Source organism: Ambystoma mexicanum, chromosome 2p, assembly GCF_040938575.1.
Source record: "Ambystoma mexicanum isolate Mex_15411 chromosome 2p, UKY_AmexF1_1, whole genome shotgun sequence".
Lineage (NCBI taxonomy): Eukaryota > Metazoa > Chordata > Amphibia > Caudata > Ambystomatidae > Ambystoma > Ambystoma mexicanum.
The window spans coordinates 253,291,551-253,305,635 of record NC_090923.1 but is presented as its reverse complement, the minus strand read 5'-3'; positions in this window follow the sequence as shown (position 1 = coordinate 253,305,635).

Below are 14,085 nucleotides of genomic sequence, written 5' to 3'. Positions count from 1 at the left end.
TGAAACTTACCAAACCCAGCCTAGTTAATCATATAAAGTTATCAAAAAACGCCTACCGTGTAATGAGGCCCAATGTGTTCTATGGGCTATGGGGTCTTTTACTCCATAGGGTCTCATATGTTTTTCTATGTGTGTTACACCACACCCTATGTGCCGTAGCACTGGAGCGTCCTAGCGGACCTCCATCATAGACTCCATACCCGGGGACTGACTCCTGTCTCCCCGGGCATGTAAAGTCACCATTGGCTTTACCAGACCTAAATTTACTAACAGAACTAGTACAAACCATCCTATTGTGGACGTACTAGTAGGGGTAATTCGATTACTCCTGGGTCTGTTATTCGAGGGGGCACTGTCCCGTCCCCCCTCGTCGAGTTTTGGCTGGTGGCAGTGGAAACTACTTGTTATATTCGACCCCAAATATAACCCTATGGGATTCTTCCCATTGTTGGAGATTGATACTTTTTCTCGTTAATCTCTAACATACCACCGGTCTACTTATCTTAAATAAGTCTATCGGATGGTATTTTCTGCCAGAACTCGGTTTTTAAAATGGCGTCTGTGTTCGTCTCTGTGACTCCTAAACCAAAGGTTGAGCCCTTTGTTCCACTTTTGGCGGGCTTCCGTACAGAGACCCTCCAAAGTGGTGCCATTCTGTCTGGGTTACCACAGGGGTGTGGGAGGGGGTTTAGGCACCCTGGACCGAGTTGCCTTGCCAACTCCGGTCGCACTCTGGTGTGATTGGCCCAAGTGGTGAGCCTCCCCGCTCACCACTTAGCGTGTTTTGATTGACAGCTAGGCTGAATGAATGGGGGTTTTCTGCATAAAAGCAGGGCTTTTGGGACTGGATCTTCAGAAGTCGCCACAGGACCTAAGAATCCGACGAGGGTAAAGCTGAGCCGACCTGCAACGACGACACCTCCGGTGGAGCCCTGCTGAACCGACTCACCACTTCCCGACGACAGAGGAGATCTCCCTGCCGGAGAGTCTCTTCCCCTGACTGGTGGGAACAACCAGTCACCTTTGCTTTTTCTTCGCTCCAGGACGCAGTGGTTGAATTGCCCATGCACAGCACCTCGGCAACCGGATAGCCACTACCCCTGTACCGCGACCAAAAGGTGGTGCCTTATGACGGAGCACTCCGCGGCTGGTCTCTTCCCTGGTGGTGCACCGGACTTCACTTTTCTTCGACGACGAGATCATCGCTACTCTTGGCAAAGACCCGACGTGCATTCACCACCAGGAACAACTGCCCCCGCCGGAGTTGACTCTCCACAAACAAGGTAGCGTACCCGCCTGGCTTCCCTTTCTGCCAGATAGAGTGAGGTGTCTGAATCCTCGCCTTTCCATTGGGTCGCCTCCAAGCGTTCTTTAACTTTCTGTTCTGAACTGTTCCAACCTTTCCATAACAATTTGCGATAAAGACTCGAAGCGCATTTCCACTGAGACACTTTTGGAACATATTGCCTTGCCTCTCTCCGAGTGGGCCTGGCCTCTGAACTTTGTGATCTGCAGTAGACCCTGCATTACTTGCCTTGCATTTGTCCGTAAAGTATTGGTACCGAGTTGATTTCATAACCTGCCTTATTTTTCTCTCCTGTCCTGACGAATACTAGAGTGCCATCTAGGTTAAAGCATACACCTCTGTCTGCAAATAAGTGATGCCGGTGAACCAAGACTTGTCGAACTATTGTTAGGGGGATTGATCTTTTTCTTCATATAGTAATTGTGATTGAAGTTGTTTGCCGTATTAGTGCCAGAGTGTTTTCTATAGATGTGTTGTTATAAATAAATACCCTTATATCTTTACACCGAAGCCTTGTTCCTTGTTTGCTTGTTCTACTGTGTAGGTTGCCCTATATTGTATACTCCACATACTGCCTAACTTTTCTTGAGGGAAGTCTGACTGCTCAGCCACAGCTACCAAGTGAATCTGTGTGGTACAGACTGCTACCAAGTGGGTTTACTGCCAAACACCTGTAGTCCTAAATTGTTTGCAGTGGTCCCAGAGGGAACTGCACAGGTTTCCGCCTAACACTGGTGTACAGCGGTGGGATTTCTATCGAGTATACAGTTTAGAGTGCTTTTCGACACTTTAGGATAACTAGCCACAAAGCTTAGCACTAAAAAGCAACTTTCAAAAACATGCCTACTATGGAAGCTTACAGTCAAGAGTCCTTGTCAGGTGAAAATACTGAGAGTTTGCGAGCTCTCTGTAGGCAACAGAATCTTTCTGTAAGAGGCAAGAAGTTAGAACTGATAGCGAGATTGCTGGAAAACCAAAGTCTGGGTACTGGTTCAGAGGAACCAACTTCTCCAGCAGATGTAGATAACAGTGATGGTGTTGATCTAAATCGTAATTCTGATGATAGTGATGAAGAGGCTGAAGACGAAGGAGAGGCTAACGAAACTGTCTCCCCTGCTCCTCTACCTGCCTTACCAACTGTACCTACGGAGCCCATACCAGGTCCCACATGTAACCCTGCTTATTTTGAACTTGAAAATGAAGCTCGAATTAGAATACAAACGGTTCTTGGCTCCATCTGAAAGAAACTAAGAGCTCGAGTTCAGACGGATGCATGCCTAGGCTGAGCAGAAGCAAGCTGAGTTAAGGCTCAGGGAAATAGAACTTAATCATGAGTTAGAGATGAAAAAGTTGTCTGTGGAAAATGCTTCTCTCTCCTCTGGTTCCTCTAGGAGCTCCAGTCCCAAAAGACCCCGGATGCCGAAGGAATTAGTGGGTATGTATGAACCGAGATTGGATGTGTTAGATTGGTTAAAACTGTTTGAGTACAATCATGGGCTCCAGGACATCACCGGGAATGGTTTACTTACCTGGTTGTTCTCTAGGCTACCCCCTGTTGCGAGTGATGTGGTAATGGAGTTGGGGGAGGCGGATAAGACGGATTCCGAAAGTGTGAAACTAGCTTTGATAGCTAGATTCGGGAAGACCCCTTCCCAGTATCTTAAGAGGTTTAGAAACCTCAAAAAGCATGATGGTACCCCTTGGGCTACCTGGGTGAGTGAAGGGTTGAAGAACTTAGAGGGATGGATTAAGGGTTACAAAGTAAACACTTATGATTGTATGAAGAATCTTTTTATGTTGGAGTCGATTTATGGTGCCTGTTCTCCTGAGCTCAGACAGCACTTGGCTGATTCGAAGGAATTGGATTACCGGAAGCTGGCTAAGGCTGCTGACTTGTGGGGTGCCAACAGGGCTACTCACAAGGATTCTGGGGCAACTCAGAAAAAGGATGAGGGAAAACAGCCTAAAAAAGACTCATAAGAGAATTCAAATAACTCAAATTCCATAGAGGGCCCCAAACAAAACCAGAAGGGTAAGCCACAAGGAAAACCGGAGCAGAATAGTGTGTCTTCTGGTGCCAAACCGGAAGGAGGCCAGAACAAGCCACCATTCCAGAAAGAATTCGGTAAATGCTTTGTTTGTGGCTCGACTGACCACGTGAAAGGAGATCCCAGATGTAAGGGTAAAGCTTCAGGGGTCCAGCTTGTCTCCTTAGCCTTTGCTCCAGAGGAGGAAGTCCAAATGGCAAGTGGAAACTTTCTACTGCTAGCTGACGAACCCATTGGAGTCTCAGCCAGTGTTTCTTTAGTATCTCTGGGGTTGTGGGAACAACAGAATTTAAATGTCTATAATTCTATCCCCGATAATACTAAAGAGTATTATAAGGACAGTGTCCAGGTGAATGGTCAGGAGACTCCTGCCATTAGGGACACTGGGGCCAGCATAACTGTGGTGGATAAATCGTTTTTTCAGGTTGAGGATGTTGCTAAGACACCCAAACGCCTCACCAAGTTAGCTGGAGGGCCTGTGCAGATGCTTCCCCAATTACCAGTTCTCATCCAGTGTAACGACATGACTGTGAAGATACCTGTCAGCATACAGAGTGAGGTACCAGGACGCGTACTGTTGGGTAACGATTTGAAAACTCTCGGAGTTGTATCGCATACTCCCAGACCTCCTAGTAAACGGTTACAGGAGCTAACCAGACCTGCAAGAGAGAGGACCATGCACGGTACTCTCCAGGAGATGATGAAGAAAGAGATCACTCCTGCTCCACTGGAATTGTCGGCAGCTGTCTTGAAGAAATCAGAAACGAAAGGGAAACCTAAGACTTCTACCCCGAAACAAGCAGCCAGCATTTCAGTGAAGCCAACAAGGACTTCCCCGCGGTTGTCCAAAATTACACCCGTAACTCCACCTCCAGCTCATGCTGAGAGGGAGGTACAACCCTGTGTGGTAGAATTAGACTCTGAAGAAGAGCTAATGGAAGGACAGGAACTCATTGGAGATCTGGATCCTGTTGACCATCCTGAGCTGCAGTCGTTACTGGCAGAAGGTGGACCCAGCAGGGCAGACTTCAGTAAGGGACAGAGAGAATGTCCAACTCTGGAAGGTCTTCGCCACCAGGCAGAAGCTCAGGCTGAAGGCCAAGAGCCTGGGAAATACAGGTTGCACTGGGAAGATGGTCTCTTCTACAGTGAACCGACCGAGTCTGCACCTGGAAACTACTAGCGGATTGTAGTACCCCAAGAGAACAGACCACAGTTCTTGCAGTTAGCCCACGAGATTCCTTTGGCTGGTCACTTGAGTTTCAAGAAGACTAAGGAAAGGCTCTCTCTCTACTTCTATTGGCCAAAGATGGGGGCCAAAGTAGAAAAACACTGCAGGAGCTGCCACACCTGCCAGATCTCTGGTAAGGTTGGCTCCGAGAATGTGGCACGGTTAGAGCCTCTCCCAGTTGTGGGAGTCCCGTTTGAGAGAGTAGGGATTGACATTGTTGGTCCCCTTGATCCTCCAACCTCCTCAGGCAACAGGTTTATACTTGTTGTAGTAGACCATGCTACTAGGTATCCTGAGGCAATTCCTATGAGGACTGTTACAGCTCTGGCTGTGGCTAAAGCCCTCCTTGGTATTTTTACCAGGGTCGGGTTTCCTAAGGAAGTAATCTCTGACAGGGGGTCAAACTTTATGTCCCACTACATGAAAGCCATGTGGAAAACCTGTGGAGTTACTTACAAGTTCTCAACAGCTTCCCACCCACAAACCAATGGGTTGGTAGAACGGTTCAACCGAACCATGAAGAGCATGATAGGTGCTTTAGAGGAACCCCTTAAGCGTAAGTGGGACCTTCTACTGCCATGCCTTCTATTTGCTTATAGAGAAGTCCCTCAGGAGGGAGTAGGTTATTCTCCCTTTGAACTTCTCTATGGTCATCCCGTCAGAGGTCCATTGGCCCTGATTAAGGAGGGGCTGGAGAGTGCTCCTTCCCCCAAGCCAGTCAGAGTGACTGACTACTTGATAGGTCTCCGGAGGAGAGAGAATGTCGCACATGATGACGGAAGCAAGCGATAACTTGAAAGCTGGACAAGCATTGGTCAAGCACTGGCACGATCAAAAGGCTAACATGGTTGAGTTCGCTCAAGACCAGCTCGTTCTTGTTATGATCCCAACAAGGCAGAGGGCCTTGCAAGACAAATGGATGGGACCCTTCAGAGTTGTGGGTAAACTCGGAGAGGTCAACTATCTGGTGGACTTGGGCAATCCCAAGGAGGCTACGACAATCTTCCACACCAAACAATTCAAAGCGTATGTCTCCCGACCTGATGTAGGAGCATTGCTTCTAGCATCATTCGAGGAAGAAGAAGAGAGTGAAGCTCTTCTGGATCTCCTCAGAGGCTTACCTTTAGACGAAAAAATTGAAGGAGTAAATCTCTCATCCAATCTGACACCCGAGCAGCAAGAAGAGTGCAAATCTATGTTGAATCAGTTTGCCTCTCTGTTCTCGCTTTCACCAGGCTTGACCCCTTGGGGCCAGATTGACATAATCACTGGTGACTGTCTGCCAGTCAAAAGCAGAGGATACCGAATGTAAGAGAACGTACGAACCCACATCAAAGGTGAGGTCAGCAAGATGCTCGATCTCGGGGTAATAGAGCCCTCTACTAGTCCATGGTCTAGCCCAGTTGTGTTAGTACCAAAGGCTGGATCTAAAGATCTTAGATTCTGCGTGGATTATAGAGCTCTTAATGCATTCACCAAGACTGATGCCCACCCTTTGCCAAGAACAGATGAGTTGGTGGATAAAATTGGCGCCGCCAAGTTCCTCAGCACATTTGACTTGACGTCAGGCTATTGGAAAATAGCCCTGACAGACCATGCCAAGGAGAAAACTGCATTTTCTACCCCCGTTGGCTTATACCAGTTTAAGGTAATGCCTTTCGGATTGAAGAATGCACCTGCTAAGTTTCAACGGATGGTAAAACAGGTTCTGAATGGGATGGAGGACGTCTGCATGGCATACTTGGATGACATAGCAGTGTTCAGCAATTCCTGGGAAGAACATGTAACCCACCTGAGAGATGTTTTGCAGGCTCTTGGACGAGCCAATCTGACCATAAAGGCGAGTAAGTGCCAAATTGGACAGAGTAAGGTAGTCTATCTTGGACATGAGGTAGGAGTTGGAGAAATAAGGCCTTTGCTCAGTAAGATTGAAGCTGTGCAAAATTGGACAACACCTACTACTCAAACCCAAGTGAGAGCCTTCCTAGGCCTCACTGGGTATTACAGGAATTTCATAGAGAACTATGGGACTATAGCTTCTCCACTGAATGTCATCTCTTTGCCCAAATTTCCTAAAAAGGTTAGATGGAACGAGGAGTGCAATCAGGCTTTTGAAAACCTGAAAAAGGCTCTTTGCCAAGCCCCAGTACTCAGAGCTCCTGATTACCGCCAACACTTCATTGTGCAAACAGATGCTTCAAATGTAGGAATAGGTGCTGTACTCAGTCAACTGGATGGGAAAGGTAGGGAGCACCCCGTTTGCTTCATCAGCCGCAAGCTGAAGGATCCTGAAACAAGGTGGGCAACAATCGAAAGAGAGTGCTTTGCTATCGTGTGGGCTCTGAAGAAGTTTAGGCCGTACTTGTATGGTTCTACTTTTGTCATTCAGACTGACCACCAACCCTTGAGATGGTTAATGCAAATGAAAGGGGAAAACCCAAAACTATTGAGATGGTCGACTGCCTGCAAGGGTTTGATTTCACCATTGAGCACAGGTCAGGGTGTCACCACCAAAATGCTGATGGTCTCTCTAGGATGTATGTCATTGACTAGAGGTATGAGATTCATCCAGGAGTGGATTAAATCCTCCTGTCCCTTAGTCTGGGGGGGGCGAGTGTTAGGGAGAATTCTCTGTTTAGGCTGAATTTCCTAACCTAGTGAGTCCCCCAGCAGCTTTGCTGGATTTCTGGAGTTTGTCTTTTTTCCATCCTGCCAAGAGTGAGACTCTTTTTCTCCCACTCTTGGACATGAATGTGTGTAATTCCTTTAAATGTCAATGTGTTCTATGGGCTATGGGGTCTTTTACTCCATAGGGTCTCATATGTTTTTCTATGTGTGTTACACCGCACCCTATGTGCCGTAGCACTGGGGCGTCCTAGCGGACCTCCATCATAGACTCCATACCCGGGGACTGACTCCTGTCTCCCCGGGCATGTAAAGTCACCATTGGCTTTACTAGACCTAAATTTACTAACAGAACTACTACGAACCATCCTATTGTGGACGTTCTAGTAGGGGTAATTCGATTACTCCTGGGTCTGTTATTCGAGGGGGCACTGTCCCGTCCCCCCTCGTCGAGTTTTGGCTGGTGGCAGTGGAAACTACTTGTTATATTCGACCCCGAATATAACCCTATGGGATTCTTCCCATTGTTGGAGATTGATAATTTTTCTCGTTAATCTCTAACATACCACCGGTCTACTTATCTTAAATAAGTCTATCGGATGGTATTTTCTGCCAGAACTCGGTTTTTAAAATGGCGTCTGTGTTCGTCTCTGTGACTCCTAAACCAAAGGTTGAGCCCTTTGTTCCACTTTTGGCGGGCTTCTGTACAGAGACTCTCCAAAGTGGTGCCATTCTGTCTGGGTTACCACAGGGGTGTGGGAGGGGGTTTAGGCACCGTGGACTGAGTTGCCTTGCCAACTCCGGTCGCACTCTGGTGTGATTGGCCCAAGTGGTGAGCCTCCCCGCTCACCACTTAGCGCGTTTTGATTGACAGCTAGGCTGAATGAATGGGGGTTTTCTGCATAAAAGCAGGGCTTTTGGGACTGGATCTTCAGAAGTCGCCACAGGACCTAAGAATCCGATGAGGGTAAAGCTGAGCCGACCTGCAACGACGACACCTCCGGTGGAGCCCTGCTGAACCGACTCACCACTTCCCGACGACAGAGGAGATCTCCCTGCCGGAGAGTCTCTTCCCCTGACGGGTGGGAACAACCAGTCACCTTTGGTTTTTCTTTGCTCCAGGACGCAGTGGTCGAATTGCCCGTGCAGAGCACCTCGGTAACCGGATAGCCACTACCCCTGTACCGCGACCAAAAAGTGGTGCCTTGTGACGGAGCACTCCGCGGCTGGTCTCTTCAGTGGTGCACCGGACTTCACTTTTCTTCGACGATGAGATCATCTCTACTCTTGGCAAAGACCCGATGTGCATCCACCACCAGGAACAACTGCCCCTGCCGGAGTTGACTCTCCACAAACAAGGTACCGTACCCGCCTGGCTTCCCTTTCTGCCAGATAGAGTGAGGTGTCTGAATCCTCGCCTTTCCATTGGGTCGCTTCCAACCGTTCTTTAACTTTCTGTTCTGAACTGGTCCAACCTTTCCATAACAATTTGCGATAAAGACTCGAAGCGCATTTCCACTGAGACACTTTTGGAACATATCGCCTTGCCTCTCTCCGTGTGGGCCTGGCCTCTGAACTTTGTGATCTGCAGTAGACCCTGCCTTACTTGCCTTGCATTTGTCCGTAAAGTATTGGTACCAAGTTGATTTCATAACCTGCCTTATTTTTCTCTCCCGTCCTAACGAATACTAGAGTGCCATCTAGGTTAAAGCATACACCTCTGTCTGCAAATAAGTGATGCCGGTGAACCTAGACTTGTCGAACTATTGTTAGGGGGATTGATCTTTTTCTTCGTATAGTAATTGTGATTGAAGTTGTTTGCCGTATTAGTGCCAGAGTGTTTTCTATAGATGTGTTGTTATAAATAAATACCCTTATATCTTTACACCGAAGCCTTGTTCCGTGTTTGCTTGTTCTATTGTGTAGATTGCCCTATATTGTATACTCCACATACTGCCTAACTCTTCTTGAGGGAAGTCTGACTGCTCAGCCACAGCTACCAAGTGAATCTGTGTGGTACAGACTGCTACCAAGTGGGTTTACTGCCAAACACCTGTAGTCCTAAATCTTTTGCAGTGGTCCCAGAGGGAACTGCACAGGTTTCCGCCTAACACTGAGGTCTGTTATCTCTGTTTTCTCTGCATTGGTGAAATCGGCAGTGACATATCTTGCAACTGGAGAGGAATTGTCTGCAATGTATTGTATGTCTATATTTGCATTCCACAAGAGGGCAATGATTGCATTGTAATCATTGATGTATTTGGATGCTTCATCCCTTTTAATGTTGTATTTAATTTTAGGGGATTTGCCTTTTTCTCTGTGTCCAACAGAAGACATCAAGTCATTTACTTGTCCTATTTTGCAAACTGGTCTAGGGGAGCCAAAGCAGCATTTGGTGTAGTTGTTGCCTTTGTTTTTATATCTACATTGGCAGTATTTGCCACATGTATGTTTTGGAAGTGTAGCACTTTTGTATGTAGGTCACTATCTATTTTTTCTGAAGGGATGTTGCAGGTAATGTATTTTTCAATAAATTGTAAAACAGTGGCATCGCTCTCATGCCTATATTTAGGAGCATCTTTTATCCACAAAAGTATGTGGATGTGTGGTGCTCCTCCAGATTGATATTCTTTTCTCCAAAAGAAGTGTTGCACTTCTCAGAGCAGAGGGGTATTTTTATTGCAGATGAAGTGCAGTACGGCAATGAAGTGATGGTGAAAGTATCTTGAAACATTGGCAGGGTCAAGAGAACAGAGTTATCCTAGTGTTTATATGTCTGTTCCAATTTTATGTTGCTTTGGAGTGAGTTGGAATTCAAGCAAGTCATCCCATGCATATTCTACACAACTTAAAGTAACATACCATGTGGGTGAGACTAAATTCGTTAGCATACAGTGTTGATCAGTTTGATGTCAGATTCAGTGTTCTTTTGTACCACGCATGTTTGCCAAGAGATTTGTGATACACGATTGCACAACTTCATCTTTGTTGTTTATCTTTTGAGGCAGCTGAATAGCTGACATGTTCAAGAAATTAGATCCTGTTTTTAAAGATTGTGCATGTCAGGGATCAGGGATTGAATAGAAGGAGGTTTATGGTCGTAAATTAGGTTGGAAACTACAATTCCCAGTAGGCAATGAGACAATGGCCCTCATTACGACCCTGGCGGAAATCGAAAAACGATGGCTGAAATGCAATACCACCATCGAATAGCGCTCGGTGCGATTATGACCCGTCACCGTAAAGTACGATGCCATTAGCGACACCGTAGTGAACGCCAACGCTAACTGCACCAAGTGCGCGCACGCACGCCATGCAAAACCGTAATTACCACCATGGCGCAACGGTACGCGAATTCTGACCCTAGCGGACATTTACCTAACGCCATCAAGCATGGCGGAAAGTACCATTCCGCCATGGTGAGAAGTACGGCAACGCGAACCAACCGTAAATGGCCCTACTGAGTGCCTGTACACCACTCCCTGGCCACATTGCACAACTCCTCGTAGGTGCAATGAAGTCACACAATGCAACCAGTGAAATGTACAAGTCACCCATGCATGCCAACGAACAAATGAATGTAGGGGCTCCAAGTGCCTTGTGAGTGGCCATCCATATTTGCCATGTCACCATTGCCGTACTGATGCAGCACAGGCATGTGAAGGTTCAAGTACAGCAATATGAACTGAAATATGAGACAAAACAACAACAGGCCCCCATCGCTTGACACCAGTGTAAGGCAACATTCAAAGCAGTAACCTGAGGGAGACTGCACCAGCCCTGTACTCTTGCCAGTAAACAAACCAACCATCAGCACAAGCATGTACCACACAAGTTGGCAGAGTGACTGAGCAGTCAGGCCCATCTCAAGAGGGGCCAATGGGAGCTGCAGGGCACAGATGGCACGAATACAGAAGCTATTCCAATGGACATGACCTCAGTCTCCCTCCAAGAAACGCACGCAAACACAGGCACCTGTGACCAGCCATATTCTGATAATCACATCATTCCACCAATCCACTTGGCTGACCGGCATCTGTTACACAAAAGCTAATCCCCCGCCCCTGAGCATGACATCATTAAAACAGTCATAATGGCAGCCCCTATCCCTGACCTCACTGGGCTTCGTAGGCAAACGCGCCAAGTACAGTACCACGCAACTATACTCAGAAGCCGGAACCCAATGCAGATCTACTCACAATACATCGCTCCACAAATAGGAATATGCTACATTACTTGCAAAGAATAACGCTACACGGTTAATATCATAATAGAAATTTAATGCACAACAAAATCACCAAGCCCATACAGCTATTAGGTCATGAACTCCAAAATATATTTCATTATTGTGGGCTGCATCCGCAATAAATGACCAGCTTCTGCTTGTGTGACGCCCTGTTCCTTCATGGTACACAGGGGCTACATACACGTTCAAAAAGGCAACATGGAAGCGCCTAGAACCGCAGGGCCGTCCCATTAGGTAGGCACTAGTCCAGCTGAAAGGTCGATATGTTGCTCCTAGCCACTAGTACTGCGTAAGGGCATGTGGCCCATTGGCGATCGTCCCATAAGATCGTAATGGTGCTCCACTGATTAACACGAAGCAGCAGGTGTCGGGAGTAAAAGCCATCTGCAGGAGTGGCATACAGATGGCAGCGGCAAAAGGGGAGGAGATACCTGTCACCCAAATGAAATGAAAAAGAATGGTATGGGCATCAGAACTTAATTTGAATTACTCACTTCAATGATCACACTAAATCTACAGCCATATGCATGTTAGCCCACTCAAAAGGATTATTCCCACCCAAAAATCACTTGCGAATCATAACTATATAAATCGAGGTGAATACACTATTACAAACGAGTCTTTGTGTGCATGCGTCTGTTAAAACAGAATCCATTAGATGGGATTAGTAACGTGCATAGACACAAGTGTTTGAAGGCGCGTCGAGACAGGGAGGGTTCAACAAGGGCAGATAGACGATGGTCCCACTATGGCAGCTCTGCATCACATAGCGCAGGGGAAGTGGATAGATTCCAAAAAGCCATGTACATGGTAAACTCTCAATTAAATCATCTGTCCATGCATCCATACATCATACCCTCATCCCGGTATGAAAACGCCTGATTATTTACTCACATAACATGTGAAATTTCCATTGAGTCTGTGCGTAATGCAGTCTGCAAAATCCACTGTGCTCCAGCCCGGAATTCTAGTGTTGTGAAGTAACATGTATTTGGGAACGTCCTGCCTTATCGTCCACTACGCTATTGCGCATCCCATACTATTCATATCAATCATTGCATTCTCGCCATGGCCCCTGTCCGAAGGACATTAAACAATAGAACTTTATATCTGCAGTCAGACCTGTGGGCGTCTCCTCGCCGCTAGCTGAAAACCGAAAGCGCTGTCCTTCGAATTCCTCATTTGCAACATCACGTCGAAAAGGCATCTGTGACCGCTTGAAATCACAAATTCATCCATGTAGTGCGGCAGTGTGTGAAAATGGCAACTGGCTTCACTCACAAATGGGACGCCCCGCCCGTCGGTGAACCTCGGTACAGTGCTGCATGAGGGTCCAGCGTTAATCGAGTACTACATTCCACTGACCCTTCACAAGTTTGTTCGCGACTGTAAAGATAGTATGTGAAACAATGGGACCATAGCAGAATGAACATATGAACCAATATTCCACTGCCATCGGGATTAAATACATGATTGTAATAGCAAGATGCCATGCGTTGATTTGCAGCGTTGTGTGCGGGACTTGCTCGCCCAAAGGGGATTGCAGCTTGCACAGGTGGAATGAATCACCACAGGTGGAGGCTATACTGCCTGAAAACACATAAATTGCACACCCAACCCCCTCCCACAACCACACCCACTCCAAAATGCTACCGGCAGGACTAGCGATGTTGGCCCTGGGGGACCTGATAGCACTGCAAGTACTCCAACTTCAAGAAGAAGACGAACACCAACTACTACAACAACCGGCCGCACAGAGGAGACGCAGGAGGAGGAGGAGGGCAAGGCAGGGCCAGCAAGGCCCACCAGCACAGCCACTACCACCACGCAGGCAGCCCGCAATCCCACGCCTCCGAGCTCATCCGTTCAACCTCACTGATGAGCAGATCCACACCCTCTACCGTTTGGACCGGGACACCATAACCGTCATTGTGGACATGACACACGCTGACCTTGCCAGCATGATAGATAGCCCAACCGCCATCCCACCCCTACTGAAGGTGGTGTCTGTACTACACTTCCTGGCCACAGGCACCTACCAGCACACAGTCGGACAGTTGCATGGCATTTCACAGCCACTGTTGTCACGGAAACTATCGCAAGTGCTCGATGCCCTCCTGAAGCACGCAGACGACTACATCTCTCTACCACGCTCGGAGCAGGAAATTACGAACACAAAAGTGGGATTCCATGCACTTGCCGGCATACCAGGTTGCATTGGAGCCATCGACTGCACCCATGTGGAATTGGTTGTGCCACATGCCATGGAGGCCCAGTACCGCAACCGAAAACAATATCATTCTCTTAATGTACAAATGGTGTGTGACTCCAACAGGATCATTACACATTGTTGTGCCCGATTTCCTGGATCAACCCATGATTCTATGGTCTTGAGGAACTCTACAATACCACGCTACATGGAGCGACACGCAGGGAACAGATCCTGGCTACTCGGTGAGTCTCATTTCATGCATGATAATGTGGGGTATGTGATGGGGCAATGACCTGGCAGGAAGGGGGGGGATGCGTACGTAGCAATGTCATTCCACAAACATCCTTTATTGTCCACATACAGGTGATGCCGGGTATCCACTGAAGAGATGGCTCCTTACACCACTCCGGAACCCAC